Source organism: Crocodylus siamensis, chromosome 4, assembly GCF_052110815.1.
Source record: "Crocodylus siamensis isolate JL-2025a chromosome 4, ASM5211081v1, whole genome shotgun sequence".
NCBI lineage: Eukaryota > Metazoa > Chordata > Crocodylia > Crocodylidae > Crocodylus > Crocodylus siamensis.
Window position 1 is genome coordinate 23,810,482 of NC_143398.1, and position 20,742 is coordinate 23,831,223.

Sequence of the window (20,742 nt, forward strand, 5' to 3'; positions counted from 1 at the left end):
TGGCTTCATATTAGTAGTGCTCCAAGACTTTCTTTGAAGGCTGAGTTGTGGGAAGATGCTTGACCATCCCTGTAAACCACTGGACTTCCTTCCCATACTCTGGTCTAGGAATTCCCTCAAGGGATCTCAGTTTCTCTGAATCAAGTCGGTGTCCCGCAGAAGCCAAAACCTGTCCAGTATAAGGGACCCTGGTCTTCACCTTCAGCTTTTCTGCACTGTCTCATGTTTCACTCCAGCACCTGTTTAGGAATCATTGCAGATGGTCCTTGCTTCCTCCTGCAGTAGAAATACCATTAGCTACAGTCTTGATGCCTGTGAATCTCCTTAGTGGGTAGCTCAGTTCACACCGGAAGAACCCTGTACCCAGCCTATGTCCAGAGCCATTTCTTCCCAGCCGTCCCTGCCAGAAGATGTCTTTACCATCCAGGTGGTTGGAGGGCTCATCTAGTTCAACATGCCAGAACTCTTTCTTTATAAAAGCAGTGATCACTTTTGCTCTGGATAAATCAGGTAATGTATCCTCAGTCATTGGCAATGAGCTGTGATGTCTTCAATGCTCTGATCACTGGTTTTGGGCCACTGAAGATCCTCAGGTTACCTGAAGGTTTGTCCACCACTATAAGGATGCTGATTCACTCTGTTCTAGTTTAAATGGGTGCAATGATGCCTCCTTGTTGCAGACTTTCCCATGCTTTCTTCACTGTCTCCACAAGAGCTACCATAACTCTATCTTCAAGTCATCTCACAAGATGAAATGTCAGTGTCCATTTCTAACCATTTAGGTGCACAGCACCTTGAAATATAGCCTTATGGTCTCTTGGCATGCTGGGTAGGGGCTAATGAGGACTGTTGTACCTCCTCTTTCAGGTTATTATGGTGCTGTAATATAATCACACCCACGGCTTGCCTGTCCTGTTGTCTAACAGGTACTATTGTGTGTTGTCTACTTTAAACTACAAGCAACCATATCTTTAGTTTTGTGAGTTTCTTATTGACAACCTGCATTTCCCACTTGCCTCAGTATTATTTATTTTAAATCACACATAACTGGTCTCAAGTCTCCTGCCTGATATGACTGGGATTATGTTGCAGCTGGCTCCTCACCCCAACTGGCATAAACTCGGTCATTGATACAATAGCATGTTGAAAATATTGTAGCTAAATGGCCACCAATTTTCTGCTCTAGTCCATATAAACTGGGCGTATCTACATGTGCTATTAATGCTTTCTGTGCGCTAAAATACTGCCAGCCTTAGGAAGGTGTCTACACATGATGACACCTCTTGGGAGCAGATTTGCTCCTTATGGAATTAGGCTGATCCAGGCCTCTTCATGTCCTGCTCCAACCCCCTGCAGCAGCCAGGGAGATCTAGATGCTCTTTAAAAGGCAGCCCTACTTGTTATCTAGTTACATGCTTTTCTGGACCAGAGCAGCTTGCAGCCTCTGGCACAGTCCTCTATGACAGTGTCTGCAGAGCCTGTGCCCAGTGTGCAATGGCAGCTCCACACTCAGGGCCCGGCAGTGATGACCAGCCCCGTGGGTTTCTGTTCGTCACTGCATTCACTGCGCTTCACAGCCATAGTCACTGCTGCCTGGTCTTGGTCATCCTCAACCCTATGTGTCCCCCCCAGGCTGCACGACCCTTTGGCCAAGCTCACGACTCCACCTGTGGTCCACACCCCCCAGGCTGTCGCCTACCAGCTCCAGGCCACCTCCCAGACTGGGAGGTGGCAGGGATGCCAATGACACACATATGGACACTGCCACAGGTGCCATCCATGAGCTCCTGGGGCTCCAGCTCTGCTGCTTATGGGCCCATCTTGCCAGCTCTGCATTGTTCACCTGGGATGATGAGCAGTGAGTAGACTCTTTTCACATGAACTGGGCCACATTCCAGGAGCTGCTCATCCAGCTCAGCCACGCCTGGAGTGACAGTTCATCACCACGTGGCCACCCCTTCCCATGGAGATCTGGGTGGCCATTGCCTTCCTCAAGGGCTAGGGGAAAAAGTTACACATAAACCAGTTTAAGTCATCAGAAACTGGTTTAAACCTGTAACAGAACAGAATGTTAGTGCACATAAACCAGTTTCAAAATGTCTGAAGCTGGTTTAAGATAAACCTTACTGACTGTAGTATCAGATTTAACTGATTTGGGTCAAATCAGTTTATGAAACTTCTGTCCCAGACCCCTTCCTGGTTCAAGTTCAATTACAGTCCCCCAGTATCCTGGCATGCTTTCCAGCCCTGGTCTGGGCTGTACTGAGCTCCAGCAGAGAAGGATTGTGGGGGAGAGAGGTAGGGACTGTCCACCCCTACCCCCCAGACAAACCGTGGCTGGGATCTGGGGCCAGGGATGGGGGTTAAACTTCCCCCGAATACAGAGCTGCCTTGCCCTGATAAAAACTTACTGCTGGTTGTGACTGTGAACTACAAATCCCAGAAGCACCTGGAAGCAGGAAGAGGAAGTGATGAGCAACACGGCAGAGTTCTGCAGCTGTACTTTTGGAATGTAAATCCCAGAGACCACAGGGGCAGCAGGAAGAGGAAGCGAAGACACAACCCATTTTGGCTACATGCCAGAGAGCTGTGCACGAATACCCACCCCCCACTTCTGGCCTGAGCCAATGCAGGTATGTGGCTGCATTTCCTGAATCAAAAGCAAATGTGTGTCCAGTTGTTTCTGTTTAACCTCTGCACCTTAGACTAACCTGCAAAGCCTGAATTGATTCAGCCCTCAGGCTTTTTGACTCTGTACTCAGCCAAGATTGCTACACCTGCCAACCTGTGGTACGGTGGTCACCTCTTCACGGTGGGCAAGGCAACCACTGGGGAGGCCATTGTAAAGGTCTGTGGTGCCCTCCAGGATGTGTTGGGCCACACCATGCTCCGAGTCAATGACCCCCTGGAGGTGGCAGCAGGATTCTGAGCTCTGGGCTTTCCACAGTGCATCGCGGTCCTGGACATGACACACCTGTCACCTGCCCATCCCTGGGGGACTGCCCATACTACAGCCAACAGGGCTTCCACTCAGTTGTGCTTCAGGCTGTGGTGGACTACCAGGGCACCTTCACAAACGTCAGTGCCCACAATGCCCAGGTCTTCTGGAACTCCCCTGCCAGGCCTGGTGGAGAGTGAGCACTTTGTGCCAGGTGTTCTGGAACTGCAGCTGGGTGATGACTGTCCCAGTCCTCCTCACTGGGAACCCTACCTACCCACTGTTGCCATGATTCATACAGCCCTACACCGGCCAGCTCAACCCACACTAGGCACATTTCAACGGGTGCCTGGGGCAGAGCTGCATGCTGGTGGAGTGCACCTTCGGCTCTCTGAAGGGTCACTGGTATGCCCTCATTATCTGCCTCCAGGTTGCTGAGGCCAACACCCCCCACCCAGATCATTGTCTGAGTCTGTGTGCTGCATAACACCTGTGAGGCCTGGAGGGGGAGCTCTTCCATGAGGTACGGGCAGAGGAGGTGCAATGGACAGAGGATGCCTGACAGTGGAATTGCCAGCTGCAGTGGCAGTGGCAGCAACAGCAATGGGCCCCACCTCTCTGAGGCCCTGGGTGAGCCACACACCCAGCAATGGTGGGCCAAGGCACCATGTGAGAGAGGCACTGGTGGACCTCCTCCTCCTGTACCCCCCATTTCAGGGCACCTGGCTGACTGGCCATGGACCCCAGGCCCATAGCACACCCCCAACACCGCACTCACTCACTGTGGACAGTTTCCAGCAACAGTCTTCATTTCCCTCCCAAACCAAACTCCCCCACCAGCCTCTGTCCCCAACCACAGACCCACCATCCACCACCAATAAAGCACCCTCTTCCCCATGCCAACTACGTACATTGTGTTGTGTGTCCTCCCAGGGCAGGGGGACAGTGGAGTGGAGGTGCCTATGGGGTGGATCCTTGGGACAGGCACCTAGCACCCTAGTTTCTGGCCACACCACTGTGGTTACAGATGCCACAGGGAGGCTGGAAGGCTGGGGGCTCATCCGAGGGTGAGGGCATCTGTTGTTCTGGCTGTGTTGCCTGCTCCCCCTCCTCCATCATGGGGTTAATGCCAGCAGGGCCTGCATGCAGTGCTGGCCCCACTGCAAGCAGCTCCCACTCAGGGGCTCCATGGATCCTGGGTGAATGGTGGAGGGCGGCTCAGGCAGGGGCCCAGCCACTGGGGAGCCCAGCATGGGAGCAGGGGCAGGGGGCTCTGGCCACTGTAGGTAGTGCTGCACCTTGGCCAAAGCTCACTGGGGGCTTTGTGCTGGGCTGCAGGCAGCTGCAAGGAGGTAGGTGGGGCCAGGGCCAAGGGCTGAGCAGTGGGCAGCATGAAGGTAATTGCCTGGGCCAGTATAGTGTAGAGCACCAAGCCATCTCCTATATAGCTCCATTTCCTGGGCCACCATGGCAGCCTGCTGCTCCTGTGCCTCCAGCATCTTCTCGAGGGGGACAGTGTGCCTCTCCTTGAGGGCTCAGAACCTGTTCCAGAATGCACAGTCCTCGCAGTCCCTCTCCCGGCAGTGCATGATGTCCTGGGTACACCAGGCCGATGAGTCTGCCAACTGTTCCTCTGCCATGATGACCAGTTGGTCCAGCAGGAGAGTGCAATCTTGTATCTGTGACTGGTGGAGGTGGCATGTAACAAGGGCACTGGCTGACAGTGGAAGCATCCCTGAAGGCACATCACCAGCAGCAGCTGGTGCCTCTTTGTGTACAGCTGCTGGACTTGCAGAGCTAGGAAAGATAGGCTCTTTGTAAGAGTTTGCAACATTTCAGAGATAATATGCACTTACCAAGGGGCTGTGTGCCACTCAGCCTTACATTGGAGGTCATGCACACACAGGTGCCCAGGGACCATGGTAGTTGGACAGGTGGCCCCCGTCCAAGGTCACCTCCAGCCAAACCCTCTGTCCCCGTTTCCTTCGCAGGGGCAAGCAGCCCACTTGGTGCTTGCAGCAGGCAGTCTACCTTCCTAATCCCCTCCACTGGCCAGGCTAGGGTTGGTTCCTGGCAGCAGGTGCCATGGCTGCTCCGGACCAACTCCCTCACCCTTTCTCCTCCTGCAGACCAGACAGTTTGCTTCCATGGCACCAGGCCCACATCGGCTGGGATGCAAGACAGGGGGTGAGGGGGCTCCTTCCTGACTGGGATTCGGAGCTGGTGATGCTCCTGCCCTCTCCCCAGTGGGCCATTCCTGGCTTGTGCCCTATGCATGCCCCTACTGAGAGTCCCCTGGATGTGCTGCAATGAGCTGTTTGAGCACTTTGAAGGGGGCCCTGGTGCTGCTGAATGTCACGGTGCCCCAGGCACACCTGAGAACATGGCATAGGGCCCTGAGCTTTGACAGTACCCCAAGCAATCCCACACTTCCCCACAACATGCTGCCTGGAGGGGTATCTCTCCCTACACTACAAGTGCCTGACTCTCACAGCAGAGGAGATCGCCACTGCCATCAGTGAGTTTATCTGCATGTGACAGGCCCCTGGCTGCCTAGCTGGGAGGACACTGGCTTCTCAATAAACTGGCTTCTGCATTGCCTCCTGCCTCCCTGTGTGCTGTTGAGGGGAACTCCAGGGAGTAAGGGGGAGCTTAGCCAGGCAGGGCGGGTGGGGGTAGAGGCAGGGAAGGTAGGGGAGAGTCATCCCCCATGCAGGGCCCCTTGTTCCAGGTGTGTAACTTGGCGGCAGGTGAGAAGATGGGCACAGGCATAGGTGGCCACAGTGCCACCTTCCCCACCCTGGTTGTCCTCCCTGTACAAGGCTTACCAGATGGTTGTGGCAGGCAGTCCTGGCAGCCTGAGTCTGTCGCTGCAGGCAGTGATGATGTGTGGCTGCCAGCAGTGTTCTGAGGTGCAGAGGCATGGTGCCTGCTGCCCAGGCAGTGGCCCCCTCTGGAAAGGAGCTGGAGCTGGTCACGGCTGGTGCCATCCTTGGCTTGTCCTCCTCACTGGGACTATGTGCCTGGAGTTGGCAGGGCAGTTGTTGGCCTGGGCTTCCTGAGCTCCTAGAGGAGGCTGGGGTTGAGGAGCATGCTAGGACCTGCTCCTGATGCCCCAAGGGGTCCTCTGCTGCACACTGGTCAGCACTGCTGGGCCCCGGTATAGGCTCTGGCATGCTACCTGTGCTGGAGTACACCATGTGGCTGCATCCAGGGGTCCTCAGAGCCATGATGCAATCCAGCTTCCACATAAAGGTCATGTTCCTGTGGGCGGCCCTGGACCAGAGGTTGTGGTCCATAACATGGACTCGCTGGGCCTGCAAGGCCTTGACCTTTATGTGGCACAGCTGCCAGACTGCTGGTGGCCATGATCCCACATGCTGGTTATCAGGATCTCAGATATGTGGGCATTTAAGCAGAAGCCCTGGGCAAACTGGCTCTGCACCTGGGTGTTGTCCACAGTGTGATAAGGTTAACAGTCTCTCTCTCTCTGCCCAGTTGGGCCCCTGGGACACTGTCTGTGGTGCTGGTGAAGATATCACCATGGGTTCTTCAATGGACCTTGGGGACTCAGCCTGAGACTTCAGGTGCCATCAGGCCTTGACACATACCTGAAGCAGAGGGGCATGGCACATGGGAGGTAGCCAGGTTGTGGGGTAGGCCCCAGGTACCAGGGCTGGGTTTCATGGGCCTGCTGTGGTTTTGTGGGCCTCCTGGGGGCAGGCAGCAGGTGGCAGAGACCCTGGGATCAGGCCAGGGATTTAAAGGCCAGGATGGGACAGGCAAAGAGTCATCCCTGCCATAGGGCTGGAGAAACTCCCAGGCCAGTGGCTCTGGCCCAAGAAGGAAGGATGGACCCTTGGTGATGGAGCAAACTTGGAAAAAATTTGCTCCCGGCCAGTATCCAGATGTGTGCTACTGCACAGTACCTACTTCACAGTTAGTTTACTACTACAGGCAGTAAACTAACCACACAGTTGAGTTGTAAGGTTTTGTGCATGATGGTTCTTGATCCACAGCCACTCCCCTTCACTCTAAGTTGCCTCTTATGATGCTCTTCTGCCATGCCTTGATGGTCAAAAGAAGGAGGAGAATAAGGAGAGGTGAGATGTTCACTACTGAAAGCGAGTAGGGTGGTTTCTAAACTTCATCCACAGGGCTCTGCATCTGCTACACCTTGTCCTTACCACACCTATAGAGGCACCAGCCTCTGACCCCCCTCTTGGGAGTCCTCCATCAGCAATCCTCTGCTAGTGAGTCCAAGACAGCCTTTAATACTGTGCTGTCTGATGAATTTTCCACACTATAGCTAGTCGTCACTTATCTTTTATCAATTGAGCAGTCTTGTCCTTATTTTAATAATTCAGTAATTTATATCTCTTATAAGCACCTGACATCTCTGTGATCACTTTCTCACACACCACATGAATTAACTCATCTCTTATTCATTTAATCAACTCTACACCACTTCATTAATTCCCCTTTGATGAACAGAGATCGGGTCTATCAAGGTCCAATTAATCAATTTCTTAACTGGTCAGTCAATTGATGGTTTTAACCTTAATCAATTAATTCTTTTCAATTCTCTTCCATCCAGTACATCTAGCAGGGGCCAAAACCTTGTTCGAATCCACTAGGGGAAAGGCCCTTTTCTCGTTGGCACCCGTCCACCTAACTAGACCTAATATCCCTGTAAAGGAACCCTTTACAATTCTGTTTTACCAGTCTCCAGTGGTTCCTCCCTTCTTCTGTGGCTTTATGGTCATCTCTCTTATCGGGAATATCCAGCCCTTCCCTAGAGCTGGCACAGCCCTTCCCTAGATCTGGCACAGCCTAATCTCCTGGCCTTATTCTCTTCAGCCAATAGGAGCTGGCTTCAGGGTCCCATGACCTGGCTCTTCCATATGGCAGATATGGAGGATCTCTGTCCACCCTGGATGTCCACCTCTGCTCACCTACCCTGCTGCTGGTCCTTCACATCCTGGTAAGTCCCCCAGTGAATCTGGGTCCAGTGAGGTTCTTTGGACCATAACAGGACCTACAATTGGTGTCCTGTTACAAAACTAATTTACTGTGCAGTAACTGCCTGCACGTGTAGATGGTGATGCTTTATTGTGCAGTAAGTTAGTCTACTGGGCAGTAAAGCATCTCATGTAGACGTGCCCACTGAGTAGCTTTCAGTCTCTTCGAGTCACAGTATGAATTTCCTCCTTTTCATCTGAAGTCTCTGCATCCTCCATCATAGCTTTTATTGGCCAAGGTAGCTGCAGAATATAAGGTGCTTTGGTTTTTCCTATATTCCTTGCACCATTGCCCAGATGCCCTTTGCTTATTTCCACATTTGTATCCCATTTCACGGTATGTACTCTGGATCATGATGCCTGCATTCTTGGTTTGTCTGGCATTGTCCTGTGCTCTGAGTTCCTTTAGTTTGAGCCTGTGTGTTTGTTCTGCATTAGTAGCTGACATTGTTTTGATTCTTTCCCCACCCTTATATTTCAGAAGCAATTCTCCAGTACTTTTTACTGGAATGACGTTTCATAAATGGCCTGTCTTTAATTAAGGCCTGTCTTTAATTAAGGAATTTTTAATGCCTCCAAAGTGAGATATGGATGCCAGAGTTCTCAGTTCAGTAACTGAAGTATCTGTTCCCTATTCTGCTTCTTAGTTTTGGATAAAATCTATATCTCTCTACAGTCTCATTCTGTCTGCAATCACAATAGTTAAACACTTGTACCAGCTTTTTCATTGCCTTCAGTTTATTCCTAGCATCACTGTCTCACTCCTTTTTCTCTGGTAAGATAGTGAAAAAGCTTTGCCATCCTTTTTTATCTGTCTCCTACAATTAGCTTTGCATCAAGATGCAATGTTGCTATATAGAAATCCAGACTTCCTAGGGGTCTGAGCCCCTTCTTGTGATTTCTCTCCATTTCTAGGTGCTGCTTTGTTTGCCTGTTAATCCACTTCCTTCCAACACGTGTCATTAGACTAGAAGTTACCACCCTGTTTTAGGCCATGTACCCTTGGAAATAATATTAAAAGTCTCTGTGTTTAAATCTAAAATGTTCCTTTATTAAAAGAGGCCCTCACAGAGACACTGAAACTGTAGCTAGCATTGAAGTCATGTGCTAACAGACTGGCTTTCTGGTGACTCCTCAAAACTCTTTCCTCCTGAAATTGGTGCTCCTCATTCCAAGGGTATATGGTGGAATCTATGCGGTTTTCTGTACAGGAGAATAATCTGCTACTGGTCCTTACTAATATAAATACTACCTCCTTGCCAGCTCTTCTCAATTGCCATGGGTATGAGGAAGACCAGAGTGGAATGGAGATAAGGTTCTATTTATAACCAATTCTTATCTTCTTGCTCTGGAGAAGGAGCATAGCAGGTGTGGAGCATCTATTTACCCATAACCAGAAGATCCAGTAAAGATGATATAGATGTTTGCACACCTTGCTTAGCTATGTAGGCCAGCTCACAGCCTGGTGAATATTTATCAAATGTTGTGAGGTTCTTGGATAGAGGGTAATACAGAAGTGCAGAACACTATTCTGCCCCTTTGAAAAGAAGCCGAGAAAAGTAGCAAAAATGACAGAAATGCCAAAAGGTAAACCACTTACTGTTGTCTCCTAGAGACAAAGAGTCACAGTAGTTTGTTGTAAATTATAATTACTCCCACTTCTGATGACAGATCTTGTGAATATGAGTTGTAAGTATCCTGTCTATCAGGATACTATGTCCCATTCCACCCTATTGTATCTTCTACCCCCCCCACTAAAATATGTAGACTTTCAAGTAGGCAAGGTTCTTTGGGTAGATGTGATACCTTGCATTAGACCAACTGAGTCATTGGCAGCTGGCAACTGAGTTGGTCTAATAAAAGGTATCACATCTACCCAAAGAACCTTGCCTGCCTATGTCTTTAGATCAACACAGCTACAACCAAAGACTTCCAAGTAGAAGATTTCTGCCATATTCAAATAATATGCAACAAAGATGTCTCCACAAAGAGTAGTTTGATTGTCATTCTGTTTTCACTAAGCTAGTATTGACTATTTCCTACTCTCTTGTGTTTAATAACATTTAAAAGTTTTAAAGTAAATGCCTCTGTCTGGTCTAGTATCAGTTTATATTTATTAAGGTCAAGCACCACCGCTAATGAAATTAACATCACACTTAGAGATTTGACCTTTCATTTGAGTAATAGCATTGTCATAGTTTTCCACTTCTCCCTTATGAGGATTACTGGCTTAATTAATACCTAACCACGGTGTAATTGTCAAAAATACCTAAGACCAAAATCCATAAAAAGACTAGGGCGCCTAAAGTGCAACTTAGTCAGAATTTAGGTACTTGAATCCAGAAGGTCAATCCACAAGCATGCCATCCAGCTGCTTAGGAAGCAGAAAGTCTCTAGGTGATGTTTCCATCAGTAAAGACCCTAAAATTCTGCTATTGCATGTGACCCAAGCAGCTGTCATGAATTGATCTCACCCCTACATACACGGGATTCACAGACAAGACATCCCTCCACCTAGGTCCAATGAGAAGATTAAGTAGGTATTCTCAGAGCACGTATAACATGAACCATAACAGCCCTAAATTCAGCACAGAATATGGCAGCCATGGCCACCTTCACAAACAAATATGGCTAGAAGAGGAGGTGGAAGTGCCACATACTTTTTACACAGTAGTTAGTAGCCTCATGATTAGAGCACTTAAGCAGGAAGTAGGATGCCTGGGCTTTAGGCCCTCCCTAACCAGAGAGGGCTTAAGCCCAATTTTTGTCACCTCCTGGGGTACTGTCCTAATCATTAGGTTATGGGCTAGGCTGGGAGGGAGCACTCTCTACCCCTCCTGTTGAAGCTGTCACACTGCAGAAAGGAATTAAAAATTCCTAATACCAGAGAGAGCAAGAAAGCAGAAAAGGGCATTACTCTGTACCCCAGCGATGTGGACACTCTGCCTGGAAGAGGGAATTCTGGGTTCAAGTCCCTGCTAAAGAGACTGGATTCAACTCCCTGCTAAAGAGCTACTATGCTCTAGGGTGGTGTGAAGCTTTGGGTGCTGATTCGATTAGGAAAAGATTCGGCCTGATTCGGTGGCTGAATCTCCACATCTGAATCGAATCAGGGGACCAATAAAAAGGTCCAAATTGATTCAAAGCTCTCCAAATCTTCAGGAAAGATTTGGAGAGCTTCAATGATTTGGACAGTCCCTGCCTGCTGCAGCACAGAGCTGCAGCTGGACTTGGAGCTGGTAAGTAGGGGTGGGCAAGGGGATCATGGGGGACCCTGCCAGGCCTCATCCCTTGCCTGCCCACTGATTCAGATACTATCAAATCCCATTGTAGATTCACAGGCTGGGAATTACATACTCAGAGATTTTCCGTTAGTTGGCACCTTGTGCATCATTACCTCTGTGCAGAGACGGCATCAACTGTTCTAATCTGTTTGCACAGAGGTAAATTACTGCAGAAGATGAAGGGCAATGGACATTCAGGTCGTTTAACTTGTGCATCTGCTTTCCGGCTAAGAAAGGCTCACGCTCATGGACAGGGGGTGCAAAGTTTTCAAAATCAAGTCCACGACATCTGACACAACAAAGAGTTGCATTACAAAGTGGAGAGGCTTAATTTTCTTTTAAAGTATTTTGTCCTGTGAACTTGCATTGACAGCATAACAATTCAGATGTCTATATCTTTGACCCAGTAATTTCTAGATGACAGATTATAAATTTGGACACAGTTTATTTAAGACAAAAAACCTTATTATTCTGAATTCATGTAAATCTTGGGTTGATCTAATGCACTGCCTCTAGTGTGTAAAGCCTCTTTCTTAATTCAAGGTAAGCGTAGCATAAATAATGTCTGGAACAGAAGGGCAGGTGATACATGCTGGGGAGTATAATTTTAATATCCTGAGTACAAGATTCTTTAGGCTTCATCTGACCTTGTATTATCACAATTGGCTACATTTTGCATGCCCATGTTTATCTTGATCTGTGTTAGAACTTTTTTCCCTAAAAATGACAAGTGTAAAGAGATTTATTTTGAATGGCTCATGATAGTCTTAGCTGAAGCATGTCTTTTTCTATCCTACATCTCTTCTGTTGGATAAAAGAATGCCTCAGCAATGACCTGGAAGGAGCACTGACAGATCTGGATTAATTCCATATCTCCAATCAAATCCTTGGGCTCTAGCCAGCAAAGGTGCCAAGTTCTGAAGGCATTTTTTGACAGGGACTGTGGACACCTGCACATCCAAACACGGACTGAGGTCACCAGTTCAATCTCACTGAGAAGCTATCAGGTGGTCATCACCATACTTCCCAAGCAACGTTCAGAACAGTTCTCAGTTCTATTTCTGACCGCCTCTGTGATCTGGGCGAGTCACAAGGACATTCCCTATCTGCAGAGAGAATAATGTTACTTTGCAAAACACTTTATCTTTTTGTGGAAGGTGATAAACATGCAAAATTGTATTATGATGGTGGTTATAGCAAGTACTATGTGTTTCCAGACACCACAGAAGTTGCACTCAGGTTTACAGAGCTTGTATCCGTATCTTAATGCTGAGATTTTCAAAGAAACTTAGGCCTACAAGTCCATGGAAGTTGGACATCTACCTCCTTTAAGCTGCTTCAAAAACACAGCCTAAAGACAGAGCACTTGCTTCACCAAGCGTTCTCCTCTGTGCACCGATTTAAGACGTGGTGATCTAGGAAGCCCTTTGTCCTGCTCTGCCAATCAGGAGGCAGCTGTCAAAACAGATGGATTTCAGTGAAAGGACAAGATGTGGAGGGGCCTGGAATGAGTCTGGGAATGAAAAATAACCTTGTCCCTCCTTAACCTTCCAAGAAAAAGAACAAAAACCTCACAACTGTATGTCTAGTTTCCCAAAAGACAAGAAAAAAAGACCTCCCAGATCCATCAGCCTCTGTTTTGCCACATGCTTTCCTATTCATTATTCAGCTTGGCTCTCCTCACTCTGCTCTTAGTTTCATCTTGTTCACAACATGTTCTTGTTTCCCATGTTGGGGCGTATGTCCCCTTCTGCGGATGCGGTGAAGCTTGCAGGAGGCCAGTGGAAGCCTCCTGTGAGCATTGGGAGAAACTTCTGGAGAAGCTGAAAACCAGCTGATTAGCTGTGACGCCTCCTGCTGTTTACAAAGTCGCACATACCTTATTGATTCAATGTTTTGTAAATTTAGCTCTCTCCAGTTTCAGCTGATGTGTGGATGCAAACACACTAGACTGCTATTTATTCCACAAGTGAGAAACAACTTGATAATTTATGGGTTGTAAACCCAAAAGTTGTACAGGTTTTACCTCAGGGAAGGAATGAACACATGTCTCAGTTCAACACATTTTAGACAATGTGCTCCTTTTTAATGGCTCCCTTTGATTTTTAAATTTGAAATATGGAGACACGTTCTGATAGGTTTTTCATATGGGAGCTTCATATTGTTCTTCCAGGCTGCACATTTCCTTCCCCGCCCTGCATGTCTTAGAAAAGACCTCACTCACTTGAACTACAAAGACTGTGTATTTTCGTTCTGAATACAATAATTTGACTTTGATTAAGAAATAAAAGTGTTGGAGAATAAATACTGTGTCAACAATGTGAAACATATAAGAATTTCATATAAATAATATACTTTATATTTAGACCCTTTGATATTAAAGCATATTCTTATCTCAATCTTTAACTTAACAGAGGTTGTGTGTGTGATATATACGCATGGGTGTAAAAATGGCCCATAATTTATACATAACGTAAAGCTGGTTTACTGTGTGAGGCATTTTTAGACAACCATGTTTGACATTATAGTTCAAGGATGCGAAAGATCTATTGATCCATGAGTTAAAGAATGACCTCCGCTTCACCTCCTCCTCCTACTTTGTAGGTGGCATTTTTTAAAACAAACATACAATAGTAATAAATGGTCAGACCCAGATAAATAGAAAACCTTCCCATAATATATCATTAAAAAGTAAAGAGGGGTAAAGATACTTAATTTTGCCCATCTTATTTAATTCCTGGCTCTTTGAAATGTATCTTTTAGAAATTAGTGTCAGGCAGGTTTCTTCCATTTCTAACTCTCCCAATATCTCCATTCATTTCAGTCTGTAAGGACCTCCCAAGCCCATATTTGTAAATATTGACTGACATCATAAGTCAATATAATCTAAACATACAGTATGTCAAACTGCAAAGAAAAGTTTTCCTGTGCCAATGAGCTATGCTTCACATTGTTAGGATAATTATTAATCCCGTGGTAAACAGAACTTTGATCCCATGTTTATTGTGAAATGATTGACAATTGCAGGCTGAAGAAAACTGCCATTCTGAAAAGTCATTCTACACAGCAATCCATTGTGTCAACACAGAAGGTGTCTTGCACAAGGTTTATACAAGTAAACTAGCCTGTATGAATGGTGCTGGCATAGCTTCTTGCACGAGGAGAAGAGAGACCCCTGGCTTTAGAGAATCCTCATTCTTTGATTTCCAGGGAAAGAACATGAAACCCTCATTTCCCAGAGGAGGAAGAAAGGCACTGGGTGCTAGTGCTGCTGATTACTCAGTCAAATTCTATTAATGACTATGGCCTGAAGAAAACCTTATGTGTAGGGAGAGAGTGAAAATATGGGTTTCCTAAAATTCCCTAAGTTTCCATAAATTGCTACATTATATTGCAGCATAATTTCTTTATGTGCCATAATGCCAGTTCCCTTTTCAGGCAAAGAGAAAGCTGCATGTGTAGGTAAAACAATGGTCCAGAATGGGGTGTCAAACATATGGCCCATATTCAGTGCCTCTATTTGGCTTGCCTGGCTAATACAAGGTGAAGGAGTCATGACCTGCCACAGAATGAGAAGCCTATTGGCTCTACCCTCTATGGACTGTCAGCAGCGAGCTTGGCTCACTGCCACAGCTGCCTCCAAGCCCCACTGCAGTTGTACCCCCATTACCGACCTACTGTTGTCCCCAGTCTCCCACCACCACCAGATGCACTACTGCCCCCAGACCCTTGATACCATTGTACACCTCACCACCTCCTGAGCCACCACTGCTGGACCACCCACCACCTCCACACACACCACAGCCATTGCTTCTGCTGCCACCACCTTGGCCACCCTCAAACTCCAGGTTGCATCTGGACATTAAGGAGTCCTGAGGTCAAATTCAGGCCCGGGGCTCCAGGTCAGTTTGACACTCCTGGATTGGCACGCAAGAGTCTCTAAACCAGTGGTTCTCACTCTTTTTAGAGCCAAGGCACTCCTTGCTAGACTCAGTGTCTTGCTTTGAAAATGCCAGCTCTTAGCTTTCATTTGCTTCTTGACTGTGGAAAAATAGGTCAGAAATGTTTTTGATATTACAGATTCCCATTTGGAATCTCTGGGTTTATCTTGTGAATCGTGTGTAGGCATTTGCCCACCTAACAGTGCTAATGTTATGTGGCACCCCAGAGAGCACTTAAAAGTATCTTGTGGCATGCCAGGGTGTCACAGCAACCTGGCTGAGAATGAGTGCTCTAGGCTGTGTTCCTGCCTCTATCCCAAATGTCTTGTGTAACTTTATACCAGTCTCTTTCTCTCTGCACCATTCTCTTTCTGTCCCGTTTACTACGCATGTAAAATCACGCCTGTATATACACTGTTTGTAGAAACATTTAGTTAAGATCTAAGAGCTATTAGTGAGAAGACTCTTAGGAAAACATATAAAATAAAACAAAAGAATCAGACTTTTCATACCATGAGATCAGAAAATTCATTTCTTTGAGGTAAAGACTTCCCTGTCCTTCAGGTTTAGCACTTTACTTTTTGTTTTCTTTTCTCCCACGCTCAGAAGCACAGCTCCCTGCAAAGCGATCAAGTAGAATCTTAACATTTCAATAGCTATCCAAGGTGTGTAGCTATACATATATATATACACACACATACATATATATGTATACACATACATTTATGTATACACAAACACACATTTTATACATATATATACATATACACACACACATACATGTATATATTTACATTAATTTATACACATCCACACATATACATATATGTAAATACAAATGAACATGCCTGTGTGTGTGGATGACTTCAGGGGAAAGAGGAAAGGAGGAAGAAGGAAAGAAGTAATAAAATGCAAGGGAGGAAGAAAAGTAGCACTCAATGTCACAACGAATTACAGAACCACTGACTTCAACTGGGAGTCAGGAGCACTCCATGAATGTCAAAGTTGAGGGTTGTGCACTGTTTCAGGACAGGGTTTGGAGAAAAGGTAGTGGTGTTGCCTTGTATGTCAAAAACACACATACTTATTCCCTGGTTCAGGAGGAAGAAGACAGCAAAGCAAGATGCATTTGGGTCAAGATGAAGGTGGAAGATGCAGCACAAATATCATGGTGGGGATATATTATAGGCTACCAAATCAGGAAGAGGAGGTGGATGAGACATAGGTGACGAATATATTCAAAAGCTGTGGGATGGTACAGATGAGGGACTTCAGTTTTCCGACCATCTGCTGGAAGAACAATACAGCCAAACATAAAATTTCAAGCTGATTCCTAACTTGTATGGAGGACAACATTTTGTTTCAGAAATTAGAGGATACAACTAGGGGATCATCTGTCTTGGAGCTTGTCCTGAACAATAGGGAAGAACTGGTGGAGGATATGAAGGTGATGGACAACTTGTGATGAAGCGATCATGATATGATAGAATTCCAAATCATGAGATGGGGAAGGCATAGTGTCAGCAAAATTAGGTTGCTGAATTCACAAAGTAAGATTAATCAGACTCACAGAGTTAGCACAGTGTCATGGAAGGATAGACTGAAGGATAAAGGAGGTCTGAGAGCTTCTAAAGGGTAGTATTGGAAGCTCAACAAGATACTGTCCTGACATAATGAAAGCGCAAGAAGAATGACAAGAAACCAATGTGGCTGCATGAGGAGCTTTTAAAATGTCTCAAATGCAAAAGGAAAGCATACAGGCAATGGAAGAATGGGCAGGTCACCAAGGAAATGTACCAGCATATAGTAAGAACCTGCAGGGACAAAATCAGGAAGGCAAAGGTAAAGAATGAGCTGCACCTGGCAAAATTTGTTAAGAGAAAACAAGAAAAGGTTCTGTAAGTATGTGGGCCAGAAAAGAAGGACCTAGGAAGCTGTGGGTCTTCTGTTAACAAGCCAGGGGGTACTCCTAACAGAAGATGCAAAGAAAACAGAGCTGCTTAACAGGTGCTTTGCCTCAGTCTTCACAAAAAAATTAAGCTGTGGCCAGACACCTAGTAAAGGTTATCTGGATAAAGAAGGGGGCAAGCTGAGGGATGAGATAACGAAAGCTCTCTGACTCTCTTTTTTGGGTCTGAATGAATTCAAACCAGCAGGGCTGGATACACTGCATCCCAGGGTACTGAAGGAACTGGCACAGGAGATCTTGAAGCCCTTGACAGTGATCTTCATAAAGTTATGGATATATGGGCCAGGTACCAGAGGACTGGAAAAGGGTCAACATAGTGCCCCTCTTTTAAAAAAGGCAAAAAAGAGGACAACTTGATATGTGGGAAGCTATTCCAGCATATCCTGAGGAAGGCCATTTGCAAGCGTCAGGAGGAGCAAAGTCTGTGTTCACAAGCAAAAAAAAATTAGTGTCAAACTTCATCCCCCTTGACAAAGTAACTACTGGGGTGGATGAAGGAAATGCTGTGGATATAGTGTATCTGGACTTCAGCAAGGCCTTTGACAGGGTCCTGCACAACCTTCTCAGAAACAAATCGGAGAATTGTGGGCTAGACAAAACTATTATAAGGTGGATGGATAGATGCTTGGTGAAGAGCTGCAAGGAAAGAGTAATTATTAATGGGTCCATGTCAGAATGGCAGGAAGTTTCAAGTGGAGTCCCACATGGGTCTGTCTAGGGCCCGATGCTGTTCATCAAGTTTATTAATAATTTGGATGCTGGCTGTGGCAGGGAACCTTGGGTGCCTGCCACTTTAAGGGCCGAAAACAGGCAGCAGCCAGGTGCCTGGTGAGGGCAGCCATTTTGGACCCAGGGATATAACCTGGGCTGCAGCTTGTTGCAGGAAGAAGGAGGTAACATCAGGCAGAGAGGCTACTCTGCCGTTGTCAGGAGGTAAGGGCAGAGGCTATGGGGTGGAGATGACCCCTTGTCCTGGATAAGATGTAAAACTGCACTCTGCTGGGGAAGGGTGGTCTGGGGAGGCTTTTAGTGATGCAGGAGCCCCCAGGAAATGCCAGGCCAGTTACCTCCCTGGTGAAAGGCAGGTCAGGGTGCCTTATAACCCCAGCCCCACATCCCTGGTGGTGTTCCAATGAGCAGAGGGAGCCCAGGGCTCGTTGAGGAGCCCTGAGGCAGAGCTCAGGCTGGAGAAGAGACCTGGGGCTGCACCCAGGTGGTAGGGGAAAGCCTGGGTGTGATGAGTAGTGACACCCTGAGTGTGATGGGTGAAGAACAGAGTGGCCCCACGAGTGAGGGCAAGTGAGGAGGCCCAGTGAGGGCATAATGGCTCAGCTAGGAGTGAAAAAGGTCTCCAGTTGTAGATTTGCTTAGTCACTGCTCAGGTGAGGGTAGCAGGAGACACCCAACAGACTGTACTGGGGCTGACTGAGGAGAGGAGAGGAGAGCTAAGCCTGAAGTCAGGTGAGGCTGGGTGGGATGTGTGTGGCCCTGAGAGAGAGAGGAGAGTATGAAAGAGGCTGGGTGAGAGCCAGCGCAGTGAGTGGGACCCCGGTGAGAGGGCTGGTATGTGAGTGGCCCTCTGGGGCTGTAGAAAAGAGCTACAACTGTGTGCCCAGTTTGCTTTGGCCACAGACTGGAAAAGTAACACCAGAGTAGCATCTGTGAGGCATGGGACCCATGGAGGGGAGGTTGGAGCAGGTATTCAGCCGTTATCAGCAGGTAAAGTAATGAGTAGCCTCCTGCCTTAATAACAACTCTCCTATTTTTCCATCAAGGCATGGCAGGTAAGCAAAGTGGGTGATTACCCCAGGAGCAAGGCAGCTGGCGGAGACCTGAAGATGAGACCACCCTTTTACACTGGCATAGAAAGCTTCTTGAGCAAGGTTGCAGATTATATGAGACTGGGAAGGATTGTGAACATGTTGGAAGATGGGAGTGCAATTCAGAATTATCTCAACATTGGAAAGCTGGGTATGACGCTAAAAGGATGAAGTCCAGTGTGGACAAGTGCAAGGTGCTACACTTTGGAAGGAATAATCACAAACAAATATAAAATGGTTGACACCTGGCTGAATGGCAGTGCTACGAAAAAGGATTTGGAAGTCTTAATAGATCACAGACTCTATATGAATCTGCAGTGTGGTGCAGTTGCCAAAAGGTGAATGCAGTTTTAGGATGCATCGATAGAAGCATTAGGTGCCAGATACGGGAGATGACAGTGCCTTTCCAATCAGGACTGGTTAGGTGTTATCTGGAGTACTGTGTGCAGTTCTGGGCACCACATTTTAAAAGGGACATGGAGAAGTTAAGGTCCAGAGGCCCACAACAAAGATGATAAAGGACTTGGAAAGCAAATCGTATGAGGAGAAGCTGAAGGAGCTAGACATGTTCAGTTTGCAGAAAAAGTGCTTCAGAGGGCATACGATAGCAGTCTTCAAATACTTGAAAAGCTACCATAAAGAAGAGGGAAAGCACCTTTTTTCTCTTGCTGCAGAGAGGAGGATACGGGCCAATGGCCTGAAGGTGCAGCAAAGCAAGTTTAAATTGGATTTCTGGAAAACTTCTTCACTGCTAGAATGAGGCAGTGGAAAAGACTGCTCAGTAAAGTTGTGGATTCTCCATCATTGGAGGTCTTCAAGAAGAAATTGTACAGACACTGTTGAGGGAAGATCTAGGTGTAGCTATGCCCATGTTCTGTGCCTATGGGTATTTCCCATGCTTCTGGGCTTTGCTGGGTTGCTCCTCCCACTTTTTTCTTAAATGCCATGGTGTTTTTAAGCCTTCCTGAGAGGCACTGGGTGTTGGCTCCAGCCAAGGCTGGATGCTTCGACTGAAGTGTGCCAAGGCTCAACCTGGGACCAAGGTCTGAGGTTCCTGGCTAAAGGGTCTTGCCCCTCCACTCAGGGTCAGACCAGTCATCATAGTTGGGGTCTGGAAGGATGGTCAGATGGGGGGGAGGGGGGGATGGGAAGGGAAGTTTGCCTTCCTCTCTAGTGGGGGACGTGGCATATCTTTAGCATATCTTGGCAATATTTCATAGAAGCAGGACATTGGCTTCTGTGGTTGTGCCCTGCTTTACCTTTTGGCAGTTTAAGGTGTTATGTCTGTGTTGTGTCAGGGTTGATAATGGTCTTATGTACAGCTTAGATATTCACGGTCAGGGGGCTAGGGTCTGGAGCCAACTTCCAAGAGAGGTGGTGCAGGCTCCTACCCTGCGGGTGTTTAAGAGGAGGTTAGATGCACATCTTGCTGGGGTCGTTTGACCCCAGTACTCTTTCCTGCCATGGCAGGGGGGTCGGACTAGATGATCTGCTCAGGTCCCTTCCGACCCTAGAAAATATGAAACTATGATCATACCAGGCAGGGATGCACATGTGATCATGCCCACATATTTAGGTGGAACAACCTGCCTATGGTGGAAAGAGGTTCTGTTTACAGGGGGGGAATTCTTCATAATGAATATGAATTAGCAATGACAGGAAAATGCACACGGCAGATGCATCAAGAGATGTTTTCCTATTTTGGCTCCCTAAAACAGCCTAATGTTGAAGTACATTAGATCTTTAGCATTGTTCATCCAGCCTATAAG

General features: G+C 47.2%; 1 protein-coding gene and 1 long non-coding RNA gene across 2 annotated transcripts in view; one reads left to right on the plus strand and one right to left on the minus strand.

Annotated features, from left to right (window-relative positions):
* The window catches only part of ORC5 (origin recognition complex subunit 5), a 217,354-nt gene that overhangs the window by 5,739 nt on the left and 190,873 nt on the right, over positions 1 to 20,742 (minus strand). The gene's annotated exons all lie outside the window — the stretch shown is intronic.
* The window catches only part of LOC149865558 (uncharacterized), a 43,807-nt gene continuing 25,581 nt past the window's right edge, over positions 2,517 to 20,742 (plus strand). Inside the window, exon 1 of the long non-coding RNA XR_016441730.1 lies at positions 2,517 to 2,633. This is a non-coding gene — a long non-coding RNA (uncharacterized LOC149865558). The remainder of the gene's footprint in view (positions 2,634 to 20,742) is intronic.